General features: G+C 45.5%; 1 protein-coding gene across 1 annotated transcript in view; it reads right to left on the bottom strand.

The window, feature by feature from the left end:
• LOC147111205 (coiled-coil domain-containing protein 3-like) overlaps positions 1-11540 on the bottom strand; it is a 323375-nt gene extending 311835 nt beyond the window's left edge. The window contains exon 1 of the transcript XR_015080062.1: positions 9886-11540. The gene's annotated coding sequence lies outside the window, so the exon portion shown is untranslated. The remainder of the gene's footprint in view (positions 1-9885) is intronic.
• Positions 11541-24410: the final 12870 nt, after the last annotated feature.

Genomic DNA, 24410 nt, shown 5'->3' with positions numbered 1-24410 from the left:
CACCAGATCTGTCCAGGCATCTGAAGCACATTTTGAGAAACCCTATTGTCTGCTCTGAGACTTCTGGTGGAAATGTGGCTTTGATTGTAACGCTCTTCAGACTCGTTTGATGGCCTCCTCAACTGTGTCATTAGCCACGTCTTCAGGGGATAGCCCTTGTCTTCAAGGAGTCAGCCAGAAAGTTCATTTGGCAGTGCAAAGAGCTGAGGGACAGTGGACTGGCGCAGGATGTAAGAGTCATGGCAACTGCCAGGGAACTTGGCGCATACATGCATGATGCTCTTCCTATGGTTGCACACCAGCTGCACATTAAGGGAGTGGAAGCCCTTGCGGTTGACAAATGTTGCTAGGTTCTGATGGGGTGCCCTGATGGCCACATGCGTGCAGTCAATGATGCCCTGCACCCATGGGAAGCCAGCCAGATTGACAAAGCTGAGTGCCCTCTTGGTAACACTGGCTTCGTCAGTGGAAAAGTGGATGTAATTGACGGACTTGTCAAAGAGGGCATCGGTGACCTGCATGACGCATCTGTGGGCGGCCGACTGGGAGATACCACTAATGTCTGCTGCTGATTCCTGGAAGGAGCCTGATGCAAAGAAGTTGAGGGTGGTGGTGACTTTGAATGCCACTGGTAAGGCGTGTCCACCAGCTCCTCTGGACTGCAGGTCTTGACCGAGCATTGTGCAAATGTCTGCAACTACCTGTCACGAAAGTCTCAGCCTCCTTTGGCACTGCTGCTCAGTCATGTTGAGGAAGCTCATCCTCTGCCTGTAAACCATGTGTTGGGGGTATCTCCTGCAGCGCGCTGCAGCCCTGTGCAGATAGCCTCTGCCCTGTGCAGCAGCAGGTGGTTGAGAAGATTGGTGCCCTTGTTGGTGTTGCTGGTGTGCCTGGTTCTGCTGCTGCTGTGATCATCTTCCGATTCTGAGGACCAGGGTGAGAGACTATCGTTCCCATTCTGTTGTTATATATGGCAGTTGATGATGAAATGTTAGAAGCAATCAGTCAATGGGGAGAGAGGTTATTTCAAGGAAGTGACAGTGTGCATAGAGTTTACACCTCACACTTACAGCCTCAATACAGATCAAATGTGTATTCCCAATCCTTAAATCAGCAACTTCTGACATTGCAAACTGAACAGATGTGAAAAGTTAGATTTTATACTGCAGTTGCAGCTGTGAACTATTCAGCTCAATTGAACTCCCGACATACTTACCTGACATGATCTCCGAACGACATGAACCCCATTGAAAATGTGGGGGAAATACAAAAAGGCTGGCAAAATAATATTTAACAAGCAGTTAACTATCCTAAATGCCTCCCCCGCCGCTTGGTGTCAGGTCTGTTCTGAATTCGCAGACCCGACACTTTGGAAACTTACATGGAGGCGGGTTCACAGCGGGTTCCCAACTCGCCATCAATCATTCCAATTTTGGCAGCGGACCCACCTCCAAACCCACCCTCTGAGCACTGGCAAAATCGCGGCCTATGTTTCATTTTTAGCAGCATCGTGAACTTTGGAGAAACTTGTGCTAACATTCCTTTTCAGCTTTGAAGAAAGTAAATTGAATTGACTTAAGGATGTTCTTTCAAACTATAGGGAACATCATCTTATCCATCCACTTTAATTTCCTCAGCATTCAAAAGAACAGGTTTCTGCAAAGCTCCCAAAGCTGCTGTGTTGGATGTCTAGTAGGCACGACATATTTTTAAACAAAATGCTGCTGGGGCAGCCTAGTTCTACTTAATTAGAGATACTTACCTGACAAACAATTTGGCTTAGCTGCCAAGAACCTTCACCAGAACCTCAAAACATGAGCGTGGCACTCACTCACATGCCTTACAAACATGATTAGCTATGCTGAGTGATCTTTTTTGTTGTTCCTGCTTTAGCCAGTTCAGATTATAGTTCTGGCCCTAGTTTTTGAAACCATGTAACCCATTCCTCATCTATTCAGTCAAGACCACAGGTGGAAAGGTGGATGTTTACAGCACAGGAGTTAGCACGTTGTCCTGTCACCTCTGGGATCTGAGCTTGATTCATTGATGAAAGTGTGGCGGAGCCACCAGGGGATTCAGGACAATTGTTTATAATTCCTTTAACAGCAATGTAGTGCAACCGGGGGCTGCACCTTTTGATGCACTATCAATTGCTACAAAAGACTGGAGATTGAGAAAGTAATAAACAGGCTTTTATTACCAAAGAACAGAGCATGCCTCTTGTGGTTGCCTGGTATCCAAAAGGGCCGGAGGCTTCTGAGCAGCGACCTTTATACCCAGCCATGAGGGTGGAGCCAGGGGCGGAGTCAGCTGAGGCATGCACAGACAAGTACAACAATATGCAAGAGTGAACAACAGTACTAACAGTGAACAACAGTACTAACAACAGTGGTGAACAACAATACTAACAACAGTGGTTTACCACATTCACCCCTTGTTTAGAATTGAGTCCGGCGGGGTGAAGTGCACTAAACATTCGTGTACTGAAGTCTATCAGGAGGCCTTGTAAGCCGTCCTGAGCGTCACAGCAGCGGCGGTGATGGTGCAGCATCCAACGGTGAACCCGGTGTCTCGTTCAGAGGAGGTGTAGCAGGTGGCGGACCCTGGGGCTGCTGCATGCCGTCTACAGGGGTCAGAGCATGGGTAATGGGAGGTAGCGATGGTGGTCTCTCAGAGGCACCCGAAGGTGCGAGGTCTCGTGCGGGGACTGTGTCCTGGGGGTAGGCAGGAGTAGCGGTGGGTGGCGAAGAGGGTGTTTCAGGAGCACCTGCAGGTGCGAGGTCTCGAATGGAGACTGTGTCCTCCCGCCCGTCCGGGTACACCACGTAAGCATACTGCGGGTTGGCGTGGAGGAGGCTCACCCTCTCGACCAGGGGATCCGCCTTATGGGTCCTCACGTGCTTCCGCAGTAGGACGGGACCTGGAGAAGTCAGCCATGTTGGTAGCGAAATCCCCGACGTGGACTTCCTGGGGAAGGAGAACATTCTCTCGTGAGGAGTGGCATTGGTGGGTGTACAGAGCAGCGACCGAATGGAATGGAGCGCCGCAGGGAGGACCTCCTGCCAGCGGGAGGTCGGAAGGCCCTTAGATTTTAAGTTTAAAAGGACTGCCTTCCAGACTGTCGCATTCTCCCTTTCCACCTGGCCGTTACCCCGGGGGTTGTAGCTGGTGGTCCTGCTTGTAGCAATGCCTCTCGCGAGCAGGTACTGCCGAAGTTCGTCGCTCATAAAAGATGAGCCCCTGTCGCTATGGATATAGCTAGGGAAACCGAACAAGGCGAAGAGGTCATTCAGACATTTAATGACCGTGGTACTGGTCATGTCCGAGCAAGGGATGGCAAACGGGAAACGAGAGTACTCATCAATTATATTGAGGAAGTACACATTGCGGTCAGAGGAGGGGAGGGGCCCTTTAAAATCGATGCTCAGCCGCTCGAAGGGGCGCGTGGCTTTGATCAGGCTCGCTCTGTCTGGCCTATAAAAATGCAGCTTGCACTCGGCACAGATCTGGCAGTTCCTGGTCATGGTCCTGACCTCCTTGATGGAGTAGGGCAGGTTACGGGATTTGATAAAATGGAAGAACCTGGTGACCCCCGGGTGGCAGAGGTCATTGTGGAGGGTCTGTAGTCTATCAACCTGCGCGTTGGCGCACGTACCACGTGATAGGGCATCTGGGGGCTCATTGAGTTTCCCGGGCCGGTACAAGATATCGTAATTGTAGGTGGAGAGTTCGATTCTCCACCTTAAGATCTTGTCATTCTTGATTTTGCCCCGCTGCTTATTATGAAACATAAAAGCCACTGAACGCTGGTCAGTGAGCAGGGTAAATCGTTTTCCGGCCAGGTAATGCCGCCAATGTCGCACGGCTTCCACAATCGCCTGGGCCTCCTTTTCGACAGAGGAGTGTCGAATCTCGGGGCCCTGGAGGGTCCTTGAGAAAAAGGCCACGGGTCTCCCCGCCTGGTTAAGGGTTGCAGCTAGGGCAAAGTCGGATGCGTCGCTCTCCACTTGAAAAGGGAGGGACTCATCCACAGCGTGCATTGTGGCCTTCGCAATGTCTCCTTTTATGAGAGTGAAGGCTGCACAGGCCTCTGCTGTCAGGGGGAAGGAGGCGGACTTGATGAGGGGTCGGGCTTTATCCGCATAGTTGGGCACCCACTGAGCATAGTAAGAGAAAAACCCCAGGCATCTCTTCAGTGCTTTCTGGCAGTGGGGGAGGGGGAGCTCCATAAGGGGGCGCATTCTATCGGGGTCTGGGCCGATGACTCCGTTCTCCACTACGCAGCCAAGAATAGCAAGGCGCGTAGTACGAAACATACATTTGTCTTTGTTGTATGTGAGATTCAGCCGCTGGGCCGTCCGGAGGAATTTCTCTAGATTAACGTCGTGGTCCTGCTGGTCGTGGCCGCAGATGGTGACGTTGTCTAGATATGGGAAAGTGGCCTGGAGCGCGTTCTGGTCAACCATCCGGTCCATCTCCCGTTGGAAGACAGAAACTCCGTTGGTGACGCCGAAGGGAACTCTGAGAAAGTGATAGAGCCGACCGTCAGCTTCAAAAGCTGTGTACTGGCGGTCCTCAGCCCTGATGGGGAGCTGGTGGTATGCCGACTTCAGATCAATCGTCGAGAACACCCGGTATTGTGCTATCTGATTGACCATGTCAGATATGCGGGGGAGTGGATATGCATCCAGCTGGGTGTAGCGGTTGATCATCTGGCTGTAGTCAATAACTAGGCGCTGTTTGCCGCCAGCCTTCACCACCACCACTTGTGCTCGCCATGGGCTATTGCTGCTCTCGATAATCCCTTCCTTCAGGAGTCTCGCTACCTCGGATTTAATGAAACCCCTATCCCCGGCACTGTAACACCTACTTTTGGTAGCGATGGGCTTACAGTCGCGGGTGAGGTTAGCGAACAAGGAGGGGGGGGAGACTTTAAGGGTGGAGAGGCTGCAAATGGCGCGCGGCGGGCGATTTAAAAACTGCTGGCTGCAGACTGTGAGAGGGGGGAGGGGTCCACCATACGCTAAAGTGACACTCTTAAGGTGGCACTGAAAATCCAACCCCAGTAGGACGGCAGCGCAGAGATGGGGCAGGACCAGAAGTTTAAAATTTTTGTATTCAGTACCCCGCACTGAAAGAGTCACCATACAGTAGCCACCGACGTCCGCTGACTGGGCTTTGGAAGCCATAGAGATGCGATGACGCGTCGGCAGGACCGGGAGAGAGTAACTGCGCACCGTGTCGGGGTGTATAAAACTCTCCGTGCTCCCGCTGTCAAAAAGGCAGGTAGTGGCGCGGCCGTTTACCGTAATGTCCATCATGGACCTGGACAGTTGATGCGGGAGAGATTGATCCAGCGTCACGGAAGCCAGCGTATGTTCAAGCGTGTCGATGCGGTCGTCCGATGAGGCGGTGGTGGAGTCCGGGTCCCCCGTAACCGAAGTCGGAGGCGTCCAAGATGGCGGACAAAATGGCGGCGCCCACGGTCCCGATCCCCACGCGGCTGGGGGAGCCCAAGATGGCTGCGCCCACTGTTCGCACGCAGCGCTGCTGGCGTTAGCGGTCTTCCCTTTGCAGGCGCTAACGTAGTGACCTTTCTTCCCGCAGCCGGAGCAGGTAGCATTCTTCGCGGGGCAGCGTGCTCTAGGGTGTTTAGCTTGGCCACAAAAATAGCATTTTTGTGCCTTGGACATCGCTGCAGCAGTCGGAGGTGGCGGTCCCATGGCCCAAGATTGCGGCGTCCACGGCGCGGGGCGATGAGGGGAGAAAGTGTCCATATTTCTGTGGGCCGCGTCGAGCGAGAGCGCGAGGGACACTGCCTTTGTCAGGTCTATTTCACCCTTCTCCAGCAGCCTCTGCCGGGAGTAGTCGGACCTTAGACCCGCAACGAAAGCGTCTCGTATCAGTCCCTCCGCATGTGCCGCGGCCGATACTTCCTTGCAGTCGCAGCCGCATCCGAGTACCCGCAGTGCCCGTAGGAAGGCTTCCACCGATTCCCCGGGCTGCTGTCTGCGAGACCTTAAAAGGTGCCTGGCATAGACCGTGTTAACCGGGCGTGCATACTGCCCTTTCAGTAGGTCGATAGCCGCCGCGTAGGTTGTCGCATCTTGGATTAAAGTATAGACTTGGTGGCTCACCTTCGAGGCCAGGATTTTCAGTTTATTTTCATCAAGAGTCACGGTCGAGGCTTCCAGATACGCCTCAAAGCAACGCAGCCATTGTGCGAATTTAGTCGACGAACCCGCTTCTTGGGGGTCTAGGTCCAGGCATGTTGGTCTGAGGGCTCGCAGCAGCGCCTGCTGCTCAGCGTTTTGCGCCATCGGTTGATCAGCATCCGCAGCCAACATTTAACTTTGGTAATAAAATTGATGCACTATCAATTGCTACAAAAGACTGGAGATTGAGAAAGTAATAAACAGGCTTTTATTACCAAAGAACAGAGCATGCCTCTTGTGGTTGCCTGGTATCCAAAAGGGCCGGAGGCTTCTGAGCAGCGACCTTTATACCCAGCCATGAGGGTGGAGCCAGGGGCGGAGTCAGCTGAGGCATGCACAGACAAGTACAACAATATGCAAGAGTGAACAACAGTACTAACAGTGAACAACAGTACTAACAACAGTGGTGAACAACAATACTAACAACAGTGGTTTACCACACCTTTAATGTACCTGTTAACTGTACTATGGCTTCTTTCCTTTACTCCGCGTGATGACGTCATGCCGCCCGTCACGTGATCCCCCAACGGCAGGAAGAACGTCATGATGTCATGACGTCAGTGCTTGGAACCTTCTAGCAGTTCTAGAGAGGCTTTCAACCAGACCAGACCTATTAGCATTGTATCCAGCAGTTTACTGTTTAACTTTGTTCATTAAATTTTATTGTTTTTGATTCTCTGCGTCGATCTCAATTCTTCAGCTAGGAACCTCCGTTCCTACAAAAGTATACTTTTTCTATCACTCTATCTCATCCTAGTTTCTTATAGATAGAGGTCTATACCATTAACTGTCCATATTCCAGCACTAAATTGGCAATCTTAATCGTAGGCAAAAAGAATGGCTGGTATATACAAGGGGTTTGCAGTTATAGTTGGGTCAAGGCAGAGCTTTTCTCTGCACCTAACCATACAATACATTGCCTGAGGATTATTTCATGTTGACACTGATAAGGGAGATTTTCCACTTTGATACTCCAAGCATCAGTGGGAAATTGCACACTTCAGCCTGTAAGCAGCAGGCGGTTAAGGCAGCAAATGGTATGTTGGCCTTCGTAGCGAGAGGGTTTGAGTACAGGAACAAGGATGTCTTGCTGCAGTTGTACAGGGCCTTGGTGAGACCACATCTTGAGTATTGTGTGCAGTTTTGGTCACCTTATCTGAGGAAGGATGTTCTTGCCATGGAAGGGAGTTCAGCGAAGATTCACCAGGCTGATACCTGGGATGGCAGGAATGATGTATGAGGAGAGATTGGGTCGATTGGGCTTATATTTGCTGGAGTTTAGAAGAATGAGAGGGGATCTCATCGAAACCTATAAAATTCTGTCAGGCCTGTACAGACTAGATGCAGGAAGGATGTTCCCGATGGTCGGTGAGCCCAGAACCAGGGGTCACAGTCTAAGGATAAGGGGTAAGCCATTTAGGACTGAGATGAGGAGGAATTTCTTCACCCAGAGAGTGGTGAACCTGTGGAATTCTCTACCACAGAGGGCGGTGGAGGCCAGTTCATTAAATATATTCAAGAAGGAGTTGGATATAATTCTTAAGGCTAAAGGGATCAAGGGATATGGGGAGAAGGCAGGGACAGGGTACTGAATTTGGATGATCAGCCATGATCTCATTGAATGGCGGAGCAGGCTCGAGGGGCCAAATGGCCTACTCCTGCTCCTATCTTTTATGGCCTAGAAATTGAGTGGGCTTAGCGCCCATTTTGCGGCGCTAGAGGGCATTGCGCTGGACTTACAGCCGGTTTTGAAATTGACTAGGGCCCAACATCGGCGTTACACCGGTAGCGCTGCGCCGGCACCGATGACGTCATCGGTGTGCGCAGCATCCCGGTTGCCGTGGTGACGGGCCCCAGCGCCGAAATTCAGTTGCGGCCGCCTCGCCCGTGGCAGCCGCAACTAAGACTCTGGCAACAGAGTCTTGCACGACTTTGCGCCGGCGCATAAAGGTGGAGCGGCGGCCGGCCGCTTTCCCGCCGGCCGCCTGCCCGCACCTCCCTTCCCGGACTCCCCCACCCCCCCCCCCCCCCGCGGAACAGATGCTTCTCGGCTGCGAGCCCGGCACTTCCCCGAGGTGCCGGGCTCATTTTTGTGAAGATTTTACCGGCCAGCGGGCGGGTGCAGGCAGCTCCTCCTTAACTGAAGGAGGAGGCCTGCACTTCCCGAGCCTGCCGCACCGCATCGGGCGCCGGAATAGCGCCGCAATGCGGCGCATAGCGCCAGTTTTCAGGCGCAAACAGCCTTCAGTAGCGCCGGCAGCCGTTTGGGCGCGGCGCTACTGAATTTTTGGCGCGCACAGCGCGACTTAGCACCGGCGCTAAATTTCCGGCGTTAAGCCCCGGCGCAGCGCAACCTCAATTTCTAGGCCTATGTTTCTATGTAAATTTCTGTCAGCTCAGAGTAATGGATCAAAATCATGGCATGCAGACACTGAAGCAGAAAATCTCCCCTTAGATGCCCAAGGTGTAAAACTATTCAATTCCTCATCACCCAAAATTAACCTCAGAGGAGACAACCTGGGCAGCAATCTCTTCAGCTGGCTTCAGGTACTCAGGGAGCCTGTGCCCATTCATTTGCGCTTGAGTGAACCCTTGATGTTAATCCATGTTTTTCTTGATTCATGTCCAGCACTCTCTACCTTCTATACAGCTTGCACAGCTCTTTCCCTTTGGCAGTCATATTTCAGTTACATAGGAAAGCTTGGAAGGAGAAAAGACCATTCATTCCATTAAAGCTTTCCACAGGCCATGTAAAATCTGATCTGTCATGAACTCTAGTCTCTTCAGTGCGTTAGCAACAATGCAGAATCATTAACTATTCTTTGTGCCCAGGGAACAACTTTTGAAAGCTGGAAAGGGCTGTCAAGAGAAGGTAACTGCTTATACAGTAGCTAAAACTATGATCGGAGAAGAAACAACAGACCTTGTGCCGGGCAGTAAGAACAACTTCTAATTAAAGTACTCTATCAGCTGTTTGATGTACCAGAGAATCCAATTTTCCTTAATTCCTTTGGATAATACAGGTGGAAGTTTATTATTACTTAAACATAAAAGGGTCACACACGCATACATTTATTTACATTTTAGGTCCAACAAGAGTAGCAAATATAATAGCCTTTGTTTCCCTTTAATGAACTATTACAGGTTATAATGGAAGTTGTTTTTCAGCAGTAGTTTGACAACTATAAAATATCTAAGTACCTGTGCAATAAAAAGGCCACAGTACAGAACAGAAATGCACCAACAGAGTCAAGTGGTAGATGTATAACTGCGCAGGTCAATAAGACACCGGCAAACTAGAGCTAGCTATAAATAAAATATTGATTACAAAAAAAGTGCTAGTGTCTTAAAAGTTAAACCACTTGGATGACAAAATCCAGAAAAAAATAATTTGTTTGAAATGCACAGGATTTCATTAACTATCAATCATTTCAAAGAAACTAAAAGCACCAATGTTATGAATGCGATTAAAGTTACAGCTGTTTCCAACAACAAACAATTCATACCAATTACGATGGATTAATTTTCACAGCAACAAGACAGATGTAAAATTGTAGGGATGTGGTATATTTAGCATAAATTAACGTGAACAAAATATGATTTGTAAAATAACATAAATTTCACAGTAAAATGCATTTATTTAATATTTTTGTCATTCTTTCTTCCTTACCTTATTTTTTTTTAAAGAATGAGATTTGATGTAGTGAAAGCTATATGTGTCCTAATCAGAATCATCACTGCTGTCAAAAAAGTAAAGCTGCGTTTTGTTTTGTGCTTCCTTTCCAAGTGAAGGGTTTGGCAGATTATCATAGGAGCTCTCTTGAGTTAGAATTAAAGGACTAAACCATGACTGAAGCAGATGTTCAGATTCCATACCACTCTGCAAATAGCTCTCTTGTAAAGGGTTATGAGGCTGCCGTGAAAGATTTCTCTTAGCCACTTTAGGAATCTCTTTCCTCCCACTCTGCTGTTGTGGATAATTTCTCTTCTTTACGTGCTCCTGCCATTGCCCATCTCTCATATACAGTCCTTCAAGAGGGTGTCTTCGCCTTTCACAAGAAGCGTTGCCAAATACTTTCTTCTCACTAATATTTGTTTGTTTCTGGGTAGCTGTCTTAATCTTCGGTTCATCCAAAGCAGTTTTTTTCAAGCTGACGTTAATGGTCTTTGACTTATCTGATGCTTTGGTGATGCTTTCCTTTTTCTTATTGTATGTAATGTAGGTTCTTCTTTTAGTGCAGCATCTTCTAGTTGCCACCTTTCTGTGTGCTGTAGCACTGCCACCTCTCCTTGTATTGTTATTCTTCATAGTTGTGTCCTGCCACATATTCTGACCAACGTTATATTTTACATTTGAAGTGAAGGGAACAGGGCCCCATTTGTTTTGTTTGTCATTGTGATGTATTTTCTGGACGCTGTGCTGTTCTGGTGCATTGAAAGTACAGGGAGAATTGCTCTTTGAGCCATTCTGGCATTCAGCCAATTTGACATCACCGTGAGAAAGTGCTTGAGAAGATAACCCACTTGGCAAAAGCTCCCTGTGCACAGCCTGAGAAAATGGGACACTGACGGGACATGCAGATGTTACGTGGTTTGAGTTTATTGCAGTAGAACATGAAGAAGTGTCTTCAGCCCTGCCTCTACAACATGAAGACATGGCATAATTTTCGTGAATGGAAGCACACTGCCCCGTCCTGGCAGCCTCTGGTAAAGTTTTTTGGTAAACATTCAAATGAATACTGCTACTATCATTAGGTAATATTTCTGTACATACAGCTTTGGTGTCACGAAGTTGGTAGTTGTCCATTAGTGCTGGCGGAGGTTGGAATGTTCTGCAAACTTGCATACTTTCATAATAAGCCTTCTTCTTACTAACAATGCAGAGCTCCTCATTTGAACTGGGAGTTGTTTGTGTCATATTGTTCTGCACCTGGATGATGGGGTTTGTATAAGAAGTGAGTTTATGGAGTTCAGACAGGATTTCTGTAAATTGAAAGTGGTCTTTAAACCAGCTGAGCTGGTCACACATTTCCTGTTGTTGTTGAGACTGTGAATGTTTTATCCCATCCAGACATTCCTGCATTATCTGTAGTTGAGTTCTAAGATTACTCACTTCCATCTCCTTCTGTAAGAGAAAAGAAACCATGGTGTCCATGACACTAAGCTCTTTGCAATTCTAAAAGCTCAATACAGTCAGATCCTTCAGGTGATGACTTATTTTTCGAACAATGTATAAAATTCTACTTCGACCATCTGTGCACCACTGTAACTCATAGATGTTGTAGGTACAATTCCTAACTTCCTGTTTCTTTCAGCTAGCACCGGGTACATAATCTCTGCTAAATGTTAGAAAGGAAGTTGAAAATAACAAGGATAATTTTTTATACTTGGATGAAGCAGACACTGACTGTAGTGTCTACAGTAGGAAATAAAATGATTAAAGATAACAAATAATACTTAATGTATTGTTCTGCTAAGGTAGTGTTGTGTGCCTATAAAGCCAAAGATTCTCACCTTTGTTGAGTAACGGGCTGAAATCAAAGTTTAATTCTGTTTTGGAACTTTGCAAATTGGAATATGCTTGTCAGTTTCAGACTGCAGCTCAGAAATATCCAGCATTTTAAGATTGTTTTGCATATGTAACCGTGATATCCTAAATATGAGACTGCGTGTGCTAGACATACTGGGCCTGAAATTTCTGTAGCCTTTCTATGCCGCGGGTCATGTAGGGGTATGGGGGTGAAACTTCCCAGGAATGGGTGTCATTTGAATAAAGGCAGCTGCATCATTTCTGATGTTCCCTGGGTGTCCACCCTGTGGGGGCTAGGAATTTCGGAGTGGCAACTTGCCACTTCATCAGGGTGGGTCACTGTCATTTTTCAAAATCTAATATTATGGTACAGAGAACATATATTTTTGTAGTTGGTAGGCATGCAATTCTTTCATTAACATATTTTTCAGGTACTTTAAAAATAAAATTTGGAATCTTTGTGCCATACACCATCTATCCTTAGTCAAGAGTATATCTGTTACCCACTTTCAAGCCTCCATCAATACTACTGGGGCTGAATTCTAGGAGATGTATGAGAGTAGTCCAAGGCAAGTTACTCTCCAGTTTTTCTTCTTTTCCCTGTGGAAGTGATTCAATTTGGTAGGAAGAATGAGGAGAGGCAATATAAACTAAATTGTAGTTTTAAAGGGGGTGCAGGAACAGAGAGACCTGGGGGTGAACATACACAAGTTTTTGAAGGCGGCAGGACAAGTTGAGAAGGTTGTTAAAAAGGCATACAAGATCCTTGACTTTATAAATAGAGGCATAGAGTACAAAAGCAAGGACGTTATGCTCAATCTTTATAAAACACTTGTTAGGCCCCAGCTGAAGTATTGCGACCAATTCTGGGCACCACACTTTAGGAAGGCTATTAAGGCCTTTGAGAGGGTGTCAGGAGATTTACGAGAATGGTACTAGGGATGAAAGACTTTAGTTATATGGAGAGACTAGAGAAACTGGGGTTGTTCTTGTTAGAGCAGAGAAGGTTAAGGGGAGATTTGATAGAAGTGTTCAAAATCATGAAGGGTTTTGATACAGTAAATAAGGAGAAACTGTTTCCAGTGGCAGAAGGGTCGGTAACCAGCGGACACAGATTTACGGTAATTGGCGAAAGAACCAGAGGTGACATGAGGAAAATAAATTTACGGAGCGAGTTGTTATGATCTGGAATGCACTGCCTGAAAGGGTGGTGGAAGCAGATGCAATAATAACTTTCAAAAGGGAATTGGATAAATACTTGAAGTAAAAAAATTTGCAGGGCTATGGGGAAAGAGCAGGGAAGTGGGATTAATTGGATAGCTCTTTCAAAGAGTCAGCAGAGGCACGATGGGCCGAATGGCCTTTTTCAGTGCTGTATCATTCTATGAAGTTCTTCTCCCAACAAAAGCACAGCTGAGATCAAAAACTCATCTTATGAGGAAGGGCCACTAATCCATGTTCAACCACTCTCATTGTCACAGAAACCACCACAGAAATGCATGTTGCAAATTGTCACAATTTACAACTATTTTATAAGTGTTACAAGCTGTGAGTGCCTTCGCTTATCTCTAAACCATGTCTGACATCTACCTCTTACTAGACCGACAAAACTGAAAAAGTTCCTGACCAACACAGTGAAGTCTGTCTGGACTATAAATAAGACACACCACATTATTCCCATCAGTGTTTGGGAGGAAGACAGTTCCAACTTTTGTATTGAAACTGTCCAAAGTACAGCTGCTTTGAGGAATGCTGGCATTAATACTCAGTAAATATGATTACAAAACTGGGACCTTAAAGCATTATTGTAGTACAGACAGTTTATCCACATCCCTTGACTTACTGTCAGTCTGAGTCTCAACAGAGGAAATGGGAGGCAGAGTGAATCATAGGTGATACACTAGACATAGATGCAGACTATGAAGTACAATTAATGCATAATAAGCCTTCTAGAATTTCTGTTGTGTAATTTTAATTGTTTCATCGTAAGAGAAATTAAGTATTGAGAATAATTAGGAACATAGGAACAGGAGGAGGCCATTTAACCCCTCGCACCTGTTCTGCCATTCAATGAGATCATGGCTGATCTGTGACCTAACTCGCCTTGCCCCCAAATCCCTTAATACCTTTGGTTAACAAAAAGCTATCAATCTCCAATTTAAAATTAACAATTGACCTAGCATCAATTGCCATTTGCGGAAGAGAGTGCCAAACTTCTACCACCCTTTGCGTGTAGAAATGTTTCCTAACTTCACTCCTGAAAGGTCTGGCTCTAATTTTTAGACTTTACCCCCTAGTCCTAGAATCCCCAACCGGTGGAAATAGTCTCTCTCCATCTATTCTATCTGTTCCCCTTAAATAGCTTACAACTTCGATCAAATCACCTCTTAACCGTCTAAATTCCAGGGAATACAACCCTAGTTTGTGTAATCTCTCCTTATAATTTAACCCTGGGAGTCCAGGTATCATTCTGGTAAATCTACACTGCACTCGCTCCAAGGCCAATATATCCTTCCTAAGGTGCGGTGCCCAGAACCGCTCACAGTACTCCAGGTGTGGTCTAACCAGGGTTTTGTACAGCTGTAGCATAACTTCTACCCCCTTGTATTCTAGTCCTCTAGATATAATGGCCAGCATTCCATTAGCCTTTTTAATTATTTTCTGTACCTTTCCATGACATTCTAATGATCTCTGTTCAAGGACCCCCAAGTCTCTTTGGACCTCCACTGTTTCTAGTTTTTCACCATTTAGAAAGTACTCTGTTCTATCCTTTTTAGGTCCAAAGTGGATGACCTCACATTTGCCTATACTGAAATCCATTTGGCCTATTCGCTTAATCTATCGATATCTCTTTGTAATTTTATGCTTCTATCTTCACTACTTACAATGCTGTCTATCTTTGTGTCATCGGCAAACTTTGATATGTGGCTTTCTATCCCATCATCTAAGTCGTTAATAAATATGGCGAATAGTTGAGGCCCCAACACAGATCCTTGCAGGACACCACCTGGATATCCAGCCAATTAGAGTACCTGCCCATTATCCCTACTCTCTGTCTCCTGTCACTCAGCCAATTTCGTAACCAGGTCAATAATTTGCCTTCAATCCCAAGGGCTTCAACTTTAGTTGACAGTCTCTTATGAGGGACTTTATCAAATGCCTTCTGAAAGTCCATATAAATAACATCCATAGACATTCCCTTGTCCATTACTTTAGTCACTTCTTCAAAAAATTCAACCAGGTTCGTCAGGCATAACCTACCCTTTACAAATCCTTGCCGGCTCTCTCTGATCAGCTGAAAATTTTCAAGGTATTCAGTTACCCTATCCTTACTTACAGACTTTAGTAATTTCCCAACAACAAATGTTAGGCTAACTGGTCTCTGATTCCCTGGTTTCCTGAAAATAGCCAGAAATACAGTGCAAAGTTTAGGAGATAGTAAAAACTGACCTGTGAGGATTCACCACAGAATTATGAAACACTTTGCACCATACATTATTTTTGGCCAACAGTATGTTTGTTACCCACTTCCAAGCCTCCACCAATAACATTCAGGCTCACTGCTGGGAGACACGTGAGGGTAGATCAAATTTTCTATCAGTGATCACTTTAATTTTCTATCAAAATGCACACAATATTAAAAAGCTGATACAGCTTAATGTATTGGTGTACCAACAGACTATATTACATGTCTAATAATTTCCCCATTTTTCGGGCACTAAACTGCCTTCTGAGCCTCCATAATGGGTAAGGTGGTTGCGCTGGAGTGAGGGGCGCACATCAGGGAATATTTGAAGATGGAAATTGTTATAAATCTCATCATCATGAAGAAACAACTCATGAAATAACAACTCATGAAATAACACTGGACAGCCAGCTGGTGGCGCCGTCCAAGGAGTATAAATACTCGGGCGTGGGCCCAGCTTGCTCAGGGACATTTTGTAAGACAGGAACTAGTGAAGGACAACTAGACCTCCATGTTCTGAAACAAGTTGATTAAAGCCTTGCTTTATACTCGAACCAAGTACGTAGTGAGTTTTATTACATCAGAAATAATTTATTTAAATTAGGATCCTGCACTTCTACCAGGACCCATCTCAATTATTGAACGCCCCAGCGCTTCAATCGCCACATACTGAACTTGCACAGCGCCAATCGGTAGGAAGGCCCCATACTTACCTGAATGTGGAGCCAGAAGGAGCGCTCCTCCCGACGACACATTCAAAAATAACATGGGCCGCGCTTCCCCCTGCCACCTCCCTCCCCCCACCCCCCTGCCTGTTACCAATCACCCCTCTTCCTCACTTACTCGGCAGCCGCTGCTAGTGTCACAGTGGCCTGTTCTTTAGCGGCGTTTTGCTGGGCGAGCTACCTCTTAATCTCCACAGCTCACCCCCTTCATGGTAATGAGGCCCGAAACCCAATATCGGGGGAGCCACAGGCCTCACCATTCAGGTGCAGGGATTGCATTCCCTTCTGTGCGCTGGGCGCACCTGAATTTCTAAACCAGAGTGGTAGGACGCAGATTTATTCCAGCAGTCTGATCTCAGCCAGGGCTTTAGAGATAAAGTGGCAAATCAAAGCAACTTGATTCCCCAAAAAGGATGGAATAATTAAGGACAAGTCACTCTTGGACACTGTGTTGCACCTGTTAATTGCTGACTATTGCAGAGGCATTAGTAAAGATTTGCAAATACATTTCTTGCCTACCCTTAGTTGGTGAATAGTGTGCCACCAATAAAATGAGAATGAAAATGAGTACTTTTTATTGATAAAAAAATTAATTAAATTAATTTTAAAAAACATAGATCTATAAAAGCGTGTAGTAAGTGAAAAATATATTCTCAAGTCCTTTTCATTCTAATTAGTAATTCTGAGCTATAAATAAAGTGTTTGATGCACATTGTCATTGGTCCCCTCACTTACATCAGGCTTTTGCTGAAATTTATGGACTTGGAATACTTTTTTTCCTTTGTATTTTAAGACATGATTAGAACAATAGGCAAACACTACATGGTATACAATTTAAGCTGCTTAAGTATAAACGCCTGCATTGCCAAATGACTTAAATCATTATGCATACTAATTACAAAACCAAAATGATCATAAAAATAATGGCAGATAAATTGGTTTCTTCAGTCTATTTAATTTTTGACAATTGCATGTTTGTCACAGTAAGTACGGCTGGATTCTTTTGTTGGCAGCAGAAATAAATCTTGCTGTTTTCCAATTCTCAAAAGACAATGGCCGGAATTTTCTATACCTGGGCAGGTCAGGTGCGGGGTGTGGGCCGCGACCCCGTTGTTTCCATTCCGCTGCAGAAATCAACTTTGCGCTAATGGGGCCTATTAAGCCCGCCCTGCGCGTTACCCTGCCCTATTAAAAGGCCCTATCATCGATGGCGCGTTTTTAGCCAGGAAAATTAAAGGAGCCATGGCCACATTGCATTTGAAGGTTCATCTAGGAGTGTGCAGGCAGCACACTGGAGGTTTTGATTGCTCCAAACAGTTGGAGAGATGGCTGCACCCAGGTTCTCCGAAGACTCCCTTGATATGCTTGTGGAGGGAGTCGGAGCACGCCGGGAGATCCTCTTCCCTTCCAATGGGTGGAAGAGCCTGGCTCCAAATTGCAGAGGAGGTCAACAGCAGGGATGTGTTCAGGAGGACCTGGGTGCAGTGCCGGAACCATTTCAATTATCTCATTAGATCAGGAAAGGTGAGTACAAAGCCACACTCAACTTTATTCTGCTGTGCCTCTCATCACATCCGCATCACGCTGCCTTCCCAACCCTGCTGCTGCACATCCTTACTCACACCAACATACCTTGCACGTCCACCCATCCCTCTCTCTCTGTCTACATTATCACATCCCCATCTGACTACCCACCCCTCACACTCACCCTTATCCTAATGCAATCATACCAACTAACAACACACAAGGTGGCCACTTGGCATTGCCACCCCACTCCATCGTAGTCTCCCTCTAAAGATGTAACCCATCCATTCCTTACACTCATTCCATCACTCTCACTCAACCTTCTCTTCTTTCCCTCCTTGCAGAAGAGAATGCACAATAAGAGGGAGAGGGAGAGAACTGGAGGTGGGCCTCCATCATTTGCCACCCTCACAACAGCAGAGGAGGTGGCATTGGAAGTATCGGGAGTGGCCGAGCAGCTGGAGGTGGGAGACCGAAAGGGGGACAACTCAGTAACCTGATGACAGAATTACATACCATATAGCTACATGGCATACATCGGTCACTTATATGGGGACTGATGGCATTAGCCACTGAGTGGTCATCATGTGTACAATGGTATCTGCACCCATTCTTCATATGGCATGTCTAACTCATCTCTTTAATCTCCCACAGGTCCATCAAGAGCACCCCGCCCCCCACTGTCCAGGAGGAAGAGGAAGACGACTCCTCAGAGGAGCCTCCAGGCTCTGAGAGCGCAGCATCACCAGACATGAGCGCACCCAGCACCAGCGCAGAGACGCACACCTTGGTGGGTCCCACGCGAGATAGAGTAGTGTTGTCACCGGGTCCGTTACAAGTCACAAGTGAGCAAGAGCAGATGGTGGAGACAGGGACAGCAGTGGAGACTCCTCGCCGGAGGGCGCAGGATGCTCTCAGCTCTGCTCAGCTGCATGCAGACACTGAGCCTCTGGGGCCATCCAGAAAAAGGGCGATCCAAGAGGTGCAGGAAGAAGTGCAGGAGGCTCTGACAGGTTTTGTGATCACGTTGTCTGCAAATGTCCAGAGAATGGAGGAGCCTATCTCCAACATGAGCACCACTGTGTCGCAGACGATGGTGATTGTAGGCTCTTCCATGGATAGGATGGCCACCTGCATGGAGCAGCTAATGTGCCATTCACAGGAGCACATGGTCTCTATGGAGAATAGATGGCTATCTATGGAGCATTGATGGCAGAGGCTCATAGACCTCCTGTCTAGGAGGAATGTCAGCGTAGACGTGGGTCCTCATGGCCCCACTGAGGTGCAGCAAGGTGCTCTCCAGCGCCTTGGTTGCAGGGAAGTGCAGGTGGCCCATGAGAGGGATGATGGTGAGAGGGAAGTGTGGGCTCCTCAAAGCGCTTACACTTCTCCCCCGTTGCCACCTCCTCAAACAGATGGTTGAGGAGAAGGTTGGAGGTGTTGTTGTTAGTGCAGCTGGTGTTGGGGCTCATCGCGGTCCGATTCTGAGGACCATGGTGACACAGTATAAACAGCACCTATGCTGATGGAATAGATGGCAGGTCAAGTAGAGATCAGAGGAGCAAGCTGTCAATGGTGTAATAGGTTGTAACAATGAGGTGAGACTGAATGACGACTTTGCTGGAAGCGCGTGCAGCCTGTAGAAAGTTAAATGTGTGCTGGGAATGCAGTCAGCAGCAGCTTCTGCCTGAGGAAAGTGACTAGCTGTCAGGTGGGAGGTTTTATAGTACATTTCATACTATCATCTAATCAGCTGGAGCAATGGCCACTCAACTCCCACCTCAGATTGACAGACGTGGTTCCCGAGTTGCATGAATCCCATGACAGCCAGGTAAATTCGAAAGGTAGGCTGAAAAACGCTCTTAAGGGTCTGACAACTACCTGTTAATGATTTGAATTAGGTCGCCTGGCTCTGCTGGTCAGGTTGCTGCCACACCAGCAAACGCCCGAGGGAAAGGTGTGTGGGGGCGGGATGATGGCGGGTTCCCGACCCGCTGCAACTTATTTCTAATTTCCCACCCAACCCGCCTCCAATCACGCCCACACGGACCCCAGAAAATTCTGGCCAATGTTAAAGGCTAGGGTCAAACACAAAAATACACTAATTGGATTTTAAAGAATATGAAAAGTCATTCGTTCAATTTAGGATTGAATGCTAACAACATCTGCTGAACATAACATTATGTATATGAGATAAACAAAACCTGTATCTGTATCATTCCACAGTATATTTCGTTGGATTACAAACAAAATAAATGAACTTACAGCTACAAGTCTTTTATCCATTTCTAGAATTTGCTCTGCACTGCTTTTAGCCTCCAAAGCACTCACTATTGATTCATAATGTGTGTTTATATTCTCCTGCACTGAACAAAGGGGGAAAAATACCATGTGAAATGTATAACAATGCACAAGATTGTGGATTAGTCTAACTGTTTGACTGGGGGTAGGGTGTTAGAACTTGGAAATACCTGCTGGGTTAATGAGGGTGGGGTGTTGGAAAGGAGTGTAAGTTCTGGGCCACTAAGAGTGGGAAAACACAGCTGACTGGGTTTATGCAATCTAAGTAGGATTTCAAGTGTTACCAAGAAAATATTTGTCTGAATAATATTAATTACCATCTTTCTATGTATATCAATATATGTTGGACGCAGCATGAAAATATTACAGGAATTTCGAGTTTGTTTAGCTAATATATATTAAGTATTCTTGCAAATCCTGAGCAAAAAATATTCTTAAATTTAATGATGGCTTGACATTCAGTTTCCAATTTGTTTCATGTTTCTAGGAAAAGTCTGCTCATTATATACAATTTATATATAAAAGAGTAAATATTATACATAGCTCATTAACTAACTTGTCTTGTTTAACTGTACAGTGCTCCACCTACTGGCTATGTAATCATATGTAAAACTCATTTACAATCTACCGAAAGAGACATTCCTGAAAAATGCATGAATTGTTGATGATTTTTTTTTAAACTAAGTTTAGATTTTCATAAAATGACTATTGTGTTGGGCATTTTTGAAGGTAACTTTTGGATGGCAATAGCCCATATAAATTAGCATAAAACAAATCTGGAATCTAATACAAATTTTAGTACAATGTGGGCCAATCAGTTTCAGTCCTTCCTATTCCTGTTGTAGTGTTTTTGTGTCATCTGTTTAGGTATTTTAACTCTAAATAGGTCACAAAGGGCAGAGCTTTCAACTTCAGCAGTAAAGTGAACCGCCCATTATACACCCTGATGATTTTCTTTCGACAGAATTTGACACATAATTCATCCCATAATGTGAGGTGTTAGTTTCTATGATTGGCTAGAAAAATGTTGCATGATTGGAACGTAGGCTTCAAACTGAACTGTAAACTAATATATTACATGTCAGTTAGCATTAAATCAAAACTTTGTTATCCTTCTTTTTGCAAAGGTGGTTTGTTTGTTACAACAAAGATTACAATACAATCTGTATGTCTTCCATACTCTGTTGCTATGGTCATACCCTATTTGAAGGCTGCATTTGATGTATGGTTCATCAAAACCTGGACTTTAAAACCCAGTATACTATGCTTATTTAAACATCCGTATTTGGGACTTAGGACTTCAGTTTCTGATTTGTACATATTCTAGCCATTTTTTAATTGAATTGATCTGGGTTTTATTGGTGCTTTCCATTTGTTTTACATTTCAATGGAATGAAAATCAGACAGGTTCTACAATGAGCAGACGAACCGCTTCATCAGATTACTGACCGAGTTGAAAATTACCCCAGAGTATAATGTGATTTTGAAATCCTCATCCTGGATTATGCTACTGTGTTCATTAGGTGTGGGGGGAGCTCTGGTTTGTCATAGTGGTCTTCATTCTTCCCAGCACTTTCTACAAACCATTATTTGAAAAGCCCTTTAACATAGTAAGCTTACTCGTTTTTGACATATTTTCCAATCCCTCTAGAACCGATCTGTTTTGCAGCTCTGCTTTCTTTTCAAGTATATTGAAGGATATTTTAATCTTTAAAATGAAAAAAGTAATGAGTGGACATAGAGTACTTCTTGAACACATTAAGACAAAATTGCTGTTGGCAATATTAGCAGATGAATGCTTAACTATTTCATTTGACTTACATCTGTCCAATCTTGTAATGCAGGCATTAATTAATGGGTTAACTTCCTTGCTTAAATGGTGGACAAAGAAATGCATTAAACATTTGTTGCTATTACCACCAATAGTACATTCTAGGCTATTGTTCTCTATCACTTTCTAAATGCTACATGCAAAGAGTGACATTTGCAAATGCAACAATCAGGTCATAACCAAATTATCAAGACACACGCAGGTTACCAGTCAATATTATTCGTGAGTAAATTCCATGTATTGTAACAAAAGGTGCACAGATGTGATTTCCTCAACTGTAGTAGTAACAGCAGTCATTCTTTAAATGATTGGAATCCATAGACCACTAGCAAGATAAAATATGCAATTTGGATAAGCATTACCAAGGACACAGATGCCCTGTTTTGACACGTTGGTGACTAATTAAGTTCAGCACAAGTATGCAGCAGGAGAAATGTCAGACTTTTACGAAAGATGTAGCATTCATAACGCACCATCACCTGCAACTATGTGGCCCATCAAGCATCTGTGCAACCCTGAGTATCTGCCCATCAACAGAAAAGAATAGCCCAAATGATCTGCAAACATTAGCAAAGACTTCTGCATATCAATGCACGGTTTCTAAAGAGTGCACACAATTGGTTTCACAGACTTTTTACCAACATAAAACGTGGCTCTTGATACCAACACGCAACCCTTGTATCCCTCAGCAAACAGCCTACAACTAGGTACATGTGAGAGGCAAGAACCTCATCAGGCAAGCTTTTGTTGTGCTAAAATGGTGTCACCCATGGTTTACAATAGCAAAATACTGCGGATGCTGGAAATCTGAAATAACAACAGAAAACGTCAGAAAAACTCAGCAGGCCAGGCAGCATCCGTGGAGAGAGAAACAGAGTTAACGTTTCAGGTCGAATACCCATGGTTTAGTTGGTAGCACTCTCGTCTCTGAGACAGAAGGTTGTGGGTTCAAGTCTCACTCCAGAGACTTGAGCACAAAAATCTAGGCTGACATTCTAGTGCAGTACTGAGTGAGTGCTGCACTGTCTGAGGTGCCATCTTTCGGATGAGACGTTAAGACGAGGCCCCGTCTACTCTCTCAGGTGGACGTAAAAGATCCCTTGGCACTATATCGAAGAAGAGCAGGGGAATTATCCCCGGTGTCCTGGGCCAATATTTACCCCTCAATCACCATCACTAAAACAGATTATCTGGTCATTATCACATTGCTGTTTGTGGGACCTTGCTGTGTGCAAATTGGCTGCTGCGTTTCCTACATTACAACAGTGATTACACTTCAAAAGTATTTCATTGGCTGTAAAGCACTTTGGGACATTCTGAGGTTGTGAAAGGCGCTATAAAAATGCAAGTCAGTCTAAAATAATAATTCTGTTGTTGGGACCACAGGGCGAAAGGGGTTTACCCTATGCCCTAGAAAAAGTTCGCACAATGTGGAGTGGTGTGCTGCATGCAACACCACACACCCACTGAAAGAGGTGTATGCCCATTTGTAGACAAACGGCATCAACAAGCCTTAGCATAGACAGGTGATGAGGAGCTAACGGGAGCAGAGCTGCACTACATAAAGCAATTCAGGTTCACCAGGCATTTTTTCAGGACTTCTTTCCTTGAACCTGCTATTATGCTTAATTGAAAATTCGATTTTGGGGAAGGAGGACACTTTAACAACCAATATTTATTACTGGTGTCTATCTTGAGAACATAAATTTAAAAAAAAGACAGCCAAGATTAAGTTATCTTACTGTAAATTCACCAATTTTATGTTCCCTTTGTTCAAAGGAAATATGGGTCTGGCTACCGGCCACAGGGATTTCTGGCTGCTGTTGGAGAACAGCAACTAATAAAGACTCAGGTCAAAAGTCTTCTGGGTCCCTAAAAAAAATGTAGGCAGCTTGTACTGTCGGTGTTGTTTGCTTTGCTGTTTGGTCTCCGCAGACTCTGCAATGTGAGCGGGTCCGAGCACATGGCACCAGAATCTTTGGGGTGCCACTGGAAATGGGTACCCCTTGGATGTAACCAGAGGAAACTGAGGCTGAAGAGCCAGGAATGCCCCCTCTCGGTCCATTACCATGACAGAATTTAGTCTGTGCCCACTGCAGGTCTAAGTTTTGATTCGCCCCTTCAGGGAACTTTTGGAAATCAAGGTAATGTGGTCGGAGACCCAGCCTAATTGGTCTCCAACCCTTTTTTCCTGACCTATTTGCCCGGGGTCTAGGAGGAACACAGGTCAAGAAAATCTGTCCCGTGAGTTTTTAAAAGCCTTTTAATATCTGAACAATCACTTGAAACTACAGGAAACTTTCGATTTACCGGCACCTAAATAACCGGAAATCTCGGTTAACCGGCAAAATTCAGGAGTAGGTTCAGGTAACTTTTATTACTTGCCTTCCTCCATCTGTTGCTGTGCAAGGGTGTGGCTGCAGCTGTTGCTAAGCTACAGAGACGCTTGCAACTTGTGGCCATTGTTCTGAACCTGTTGCTAAGCAACAGGGTTTGTTGCTTTATACGGAGCTCTCAGCTCCGTATCTTTTACTATAGCTTTCGGTTATCCGGAATTTTTGATGAACCGGCACCACGTCGGTCCCGTCCGTGCCGGATAAAAAAAAGTTTCCTGTATAGGGAAGATTTTCCTCTTTGCTGCGCTATAGGAATCAGCATTCCCCAGCCATACTGAAAAGGAAAACAGGCCTGAAACCTATAACGTCAGGTCTCCGCCCCTACTGTGCTGCCCTGGGATTTCCTGGTACGCCAATGGGCTTACACTTGTAGTAGGGACTGACTCAGTGTAACGATGTTAAAAAGACAAGAGGAAGCATTC

This window comes from Somniosus microcephalus, chromosome 11 (genome assembly GCF_052327205.1).
Source record: "Somniosus microcephalus isolate GS21.2 chromosome 11, FLI_Smic_1.0, whole genome shotgun sequence".
Lineage (NCBI taxonomy): Eukaryota > Metazoa > Chordata > Chondrichthyes > Squaliformes > Somniosidae > Somniosus > Somniosus microcephalus.
This window is presented reverse-complemented; position numbering and strand designations above follow the sequence as displayed.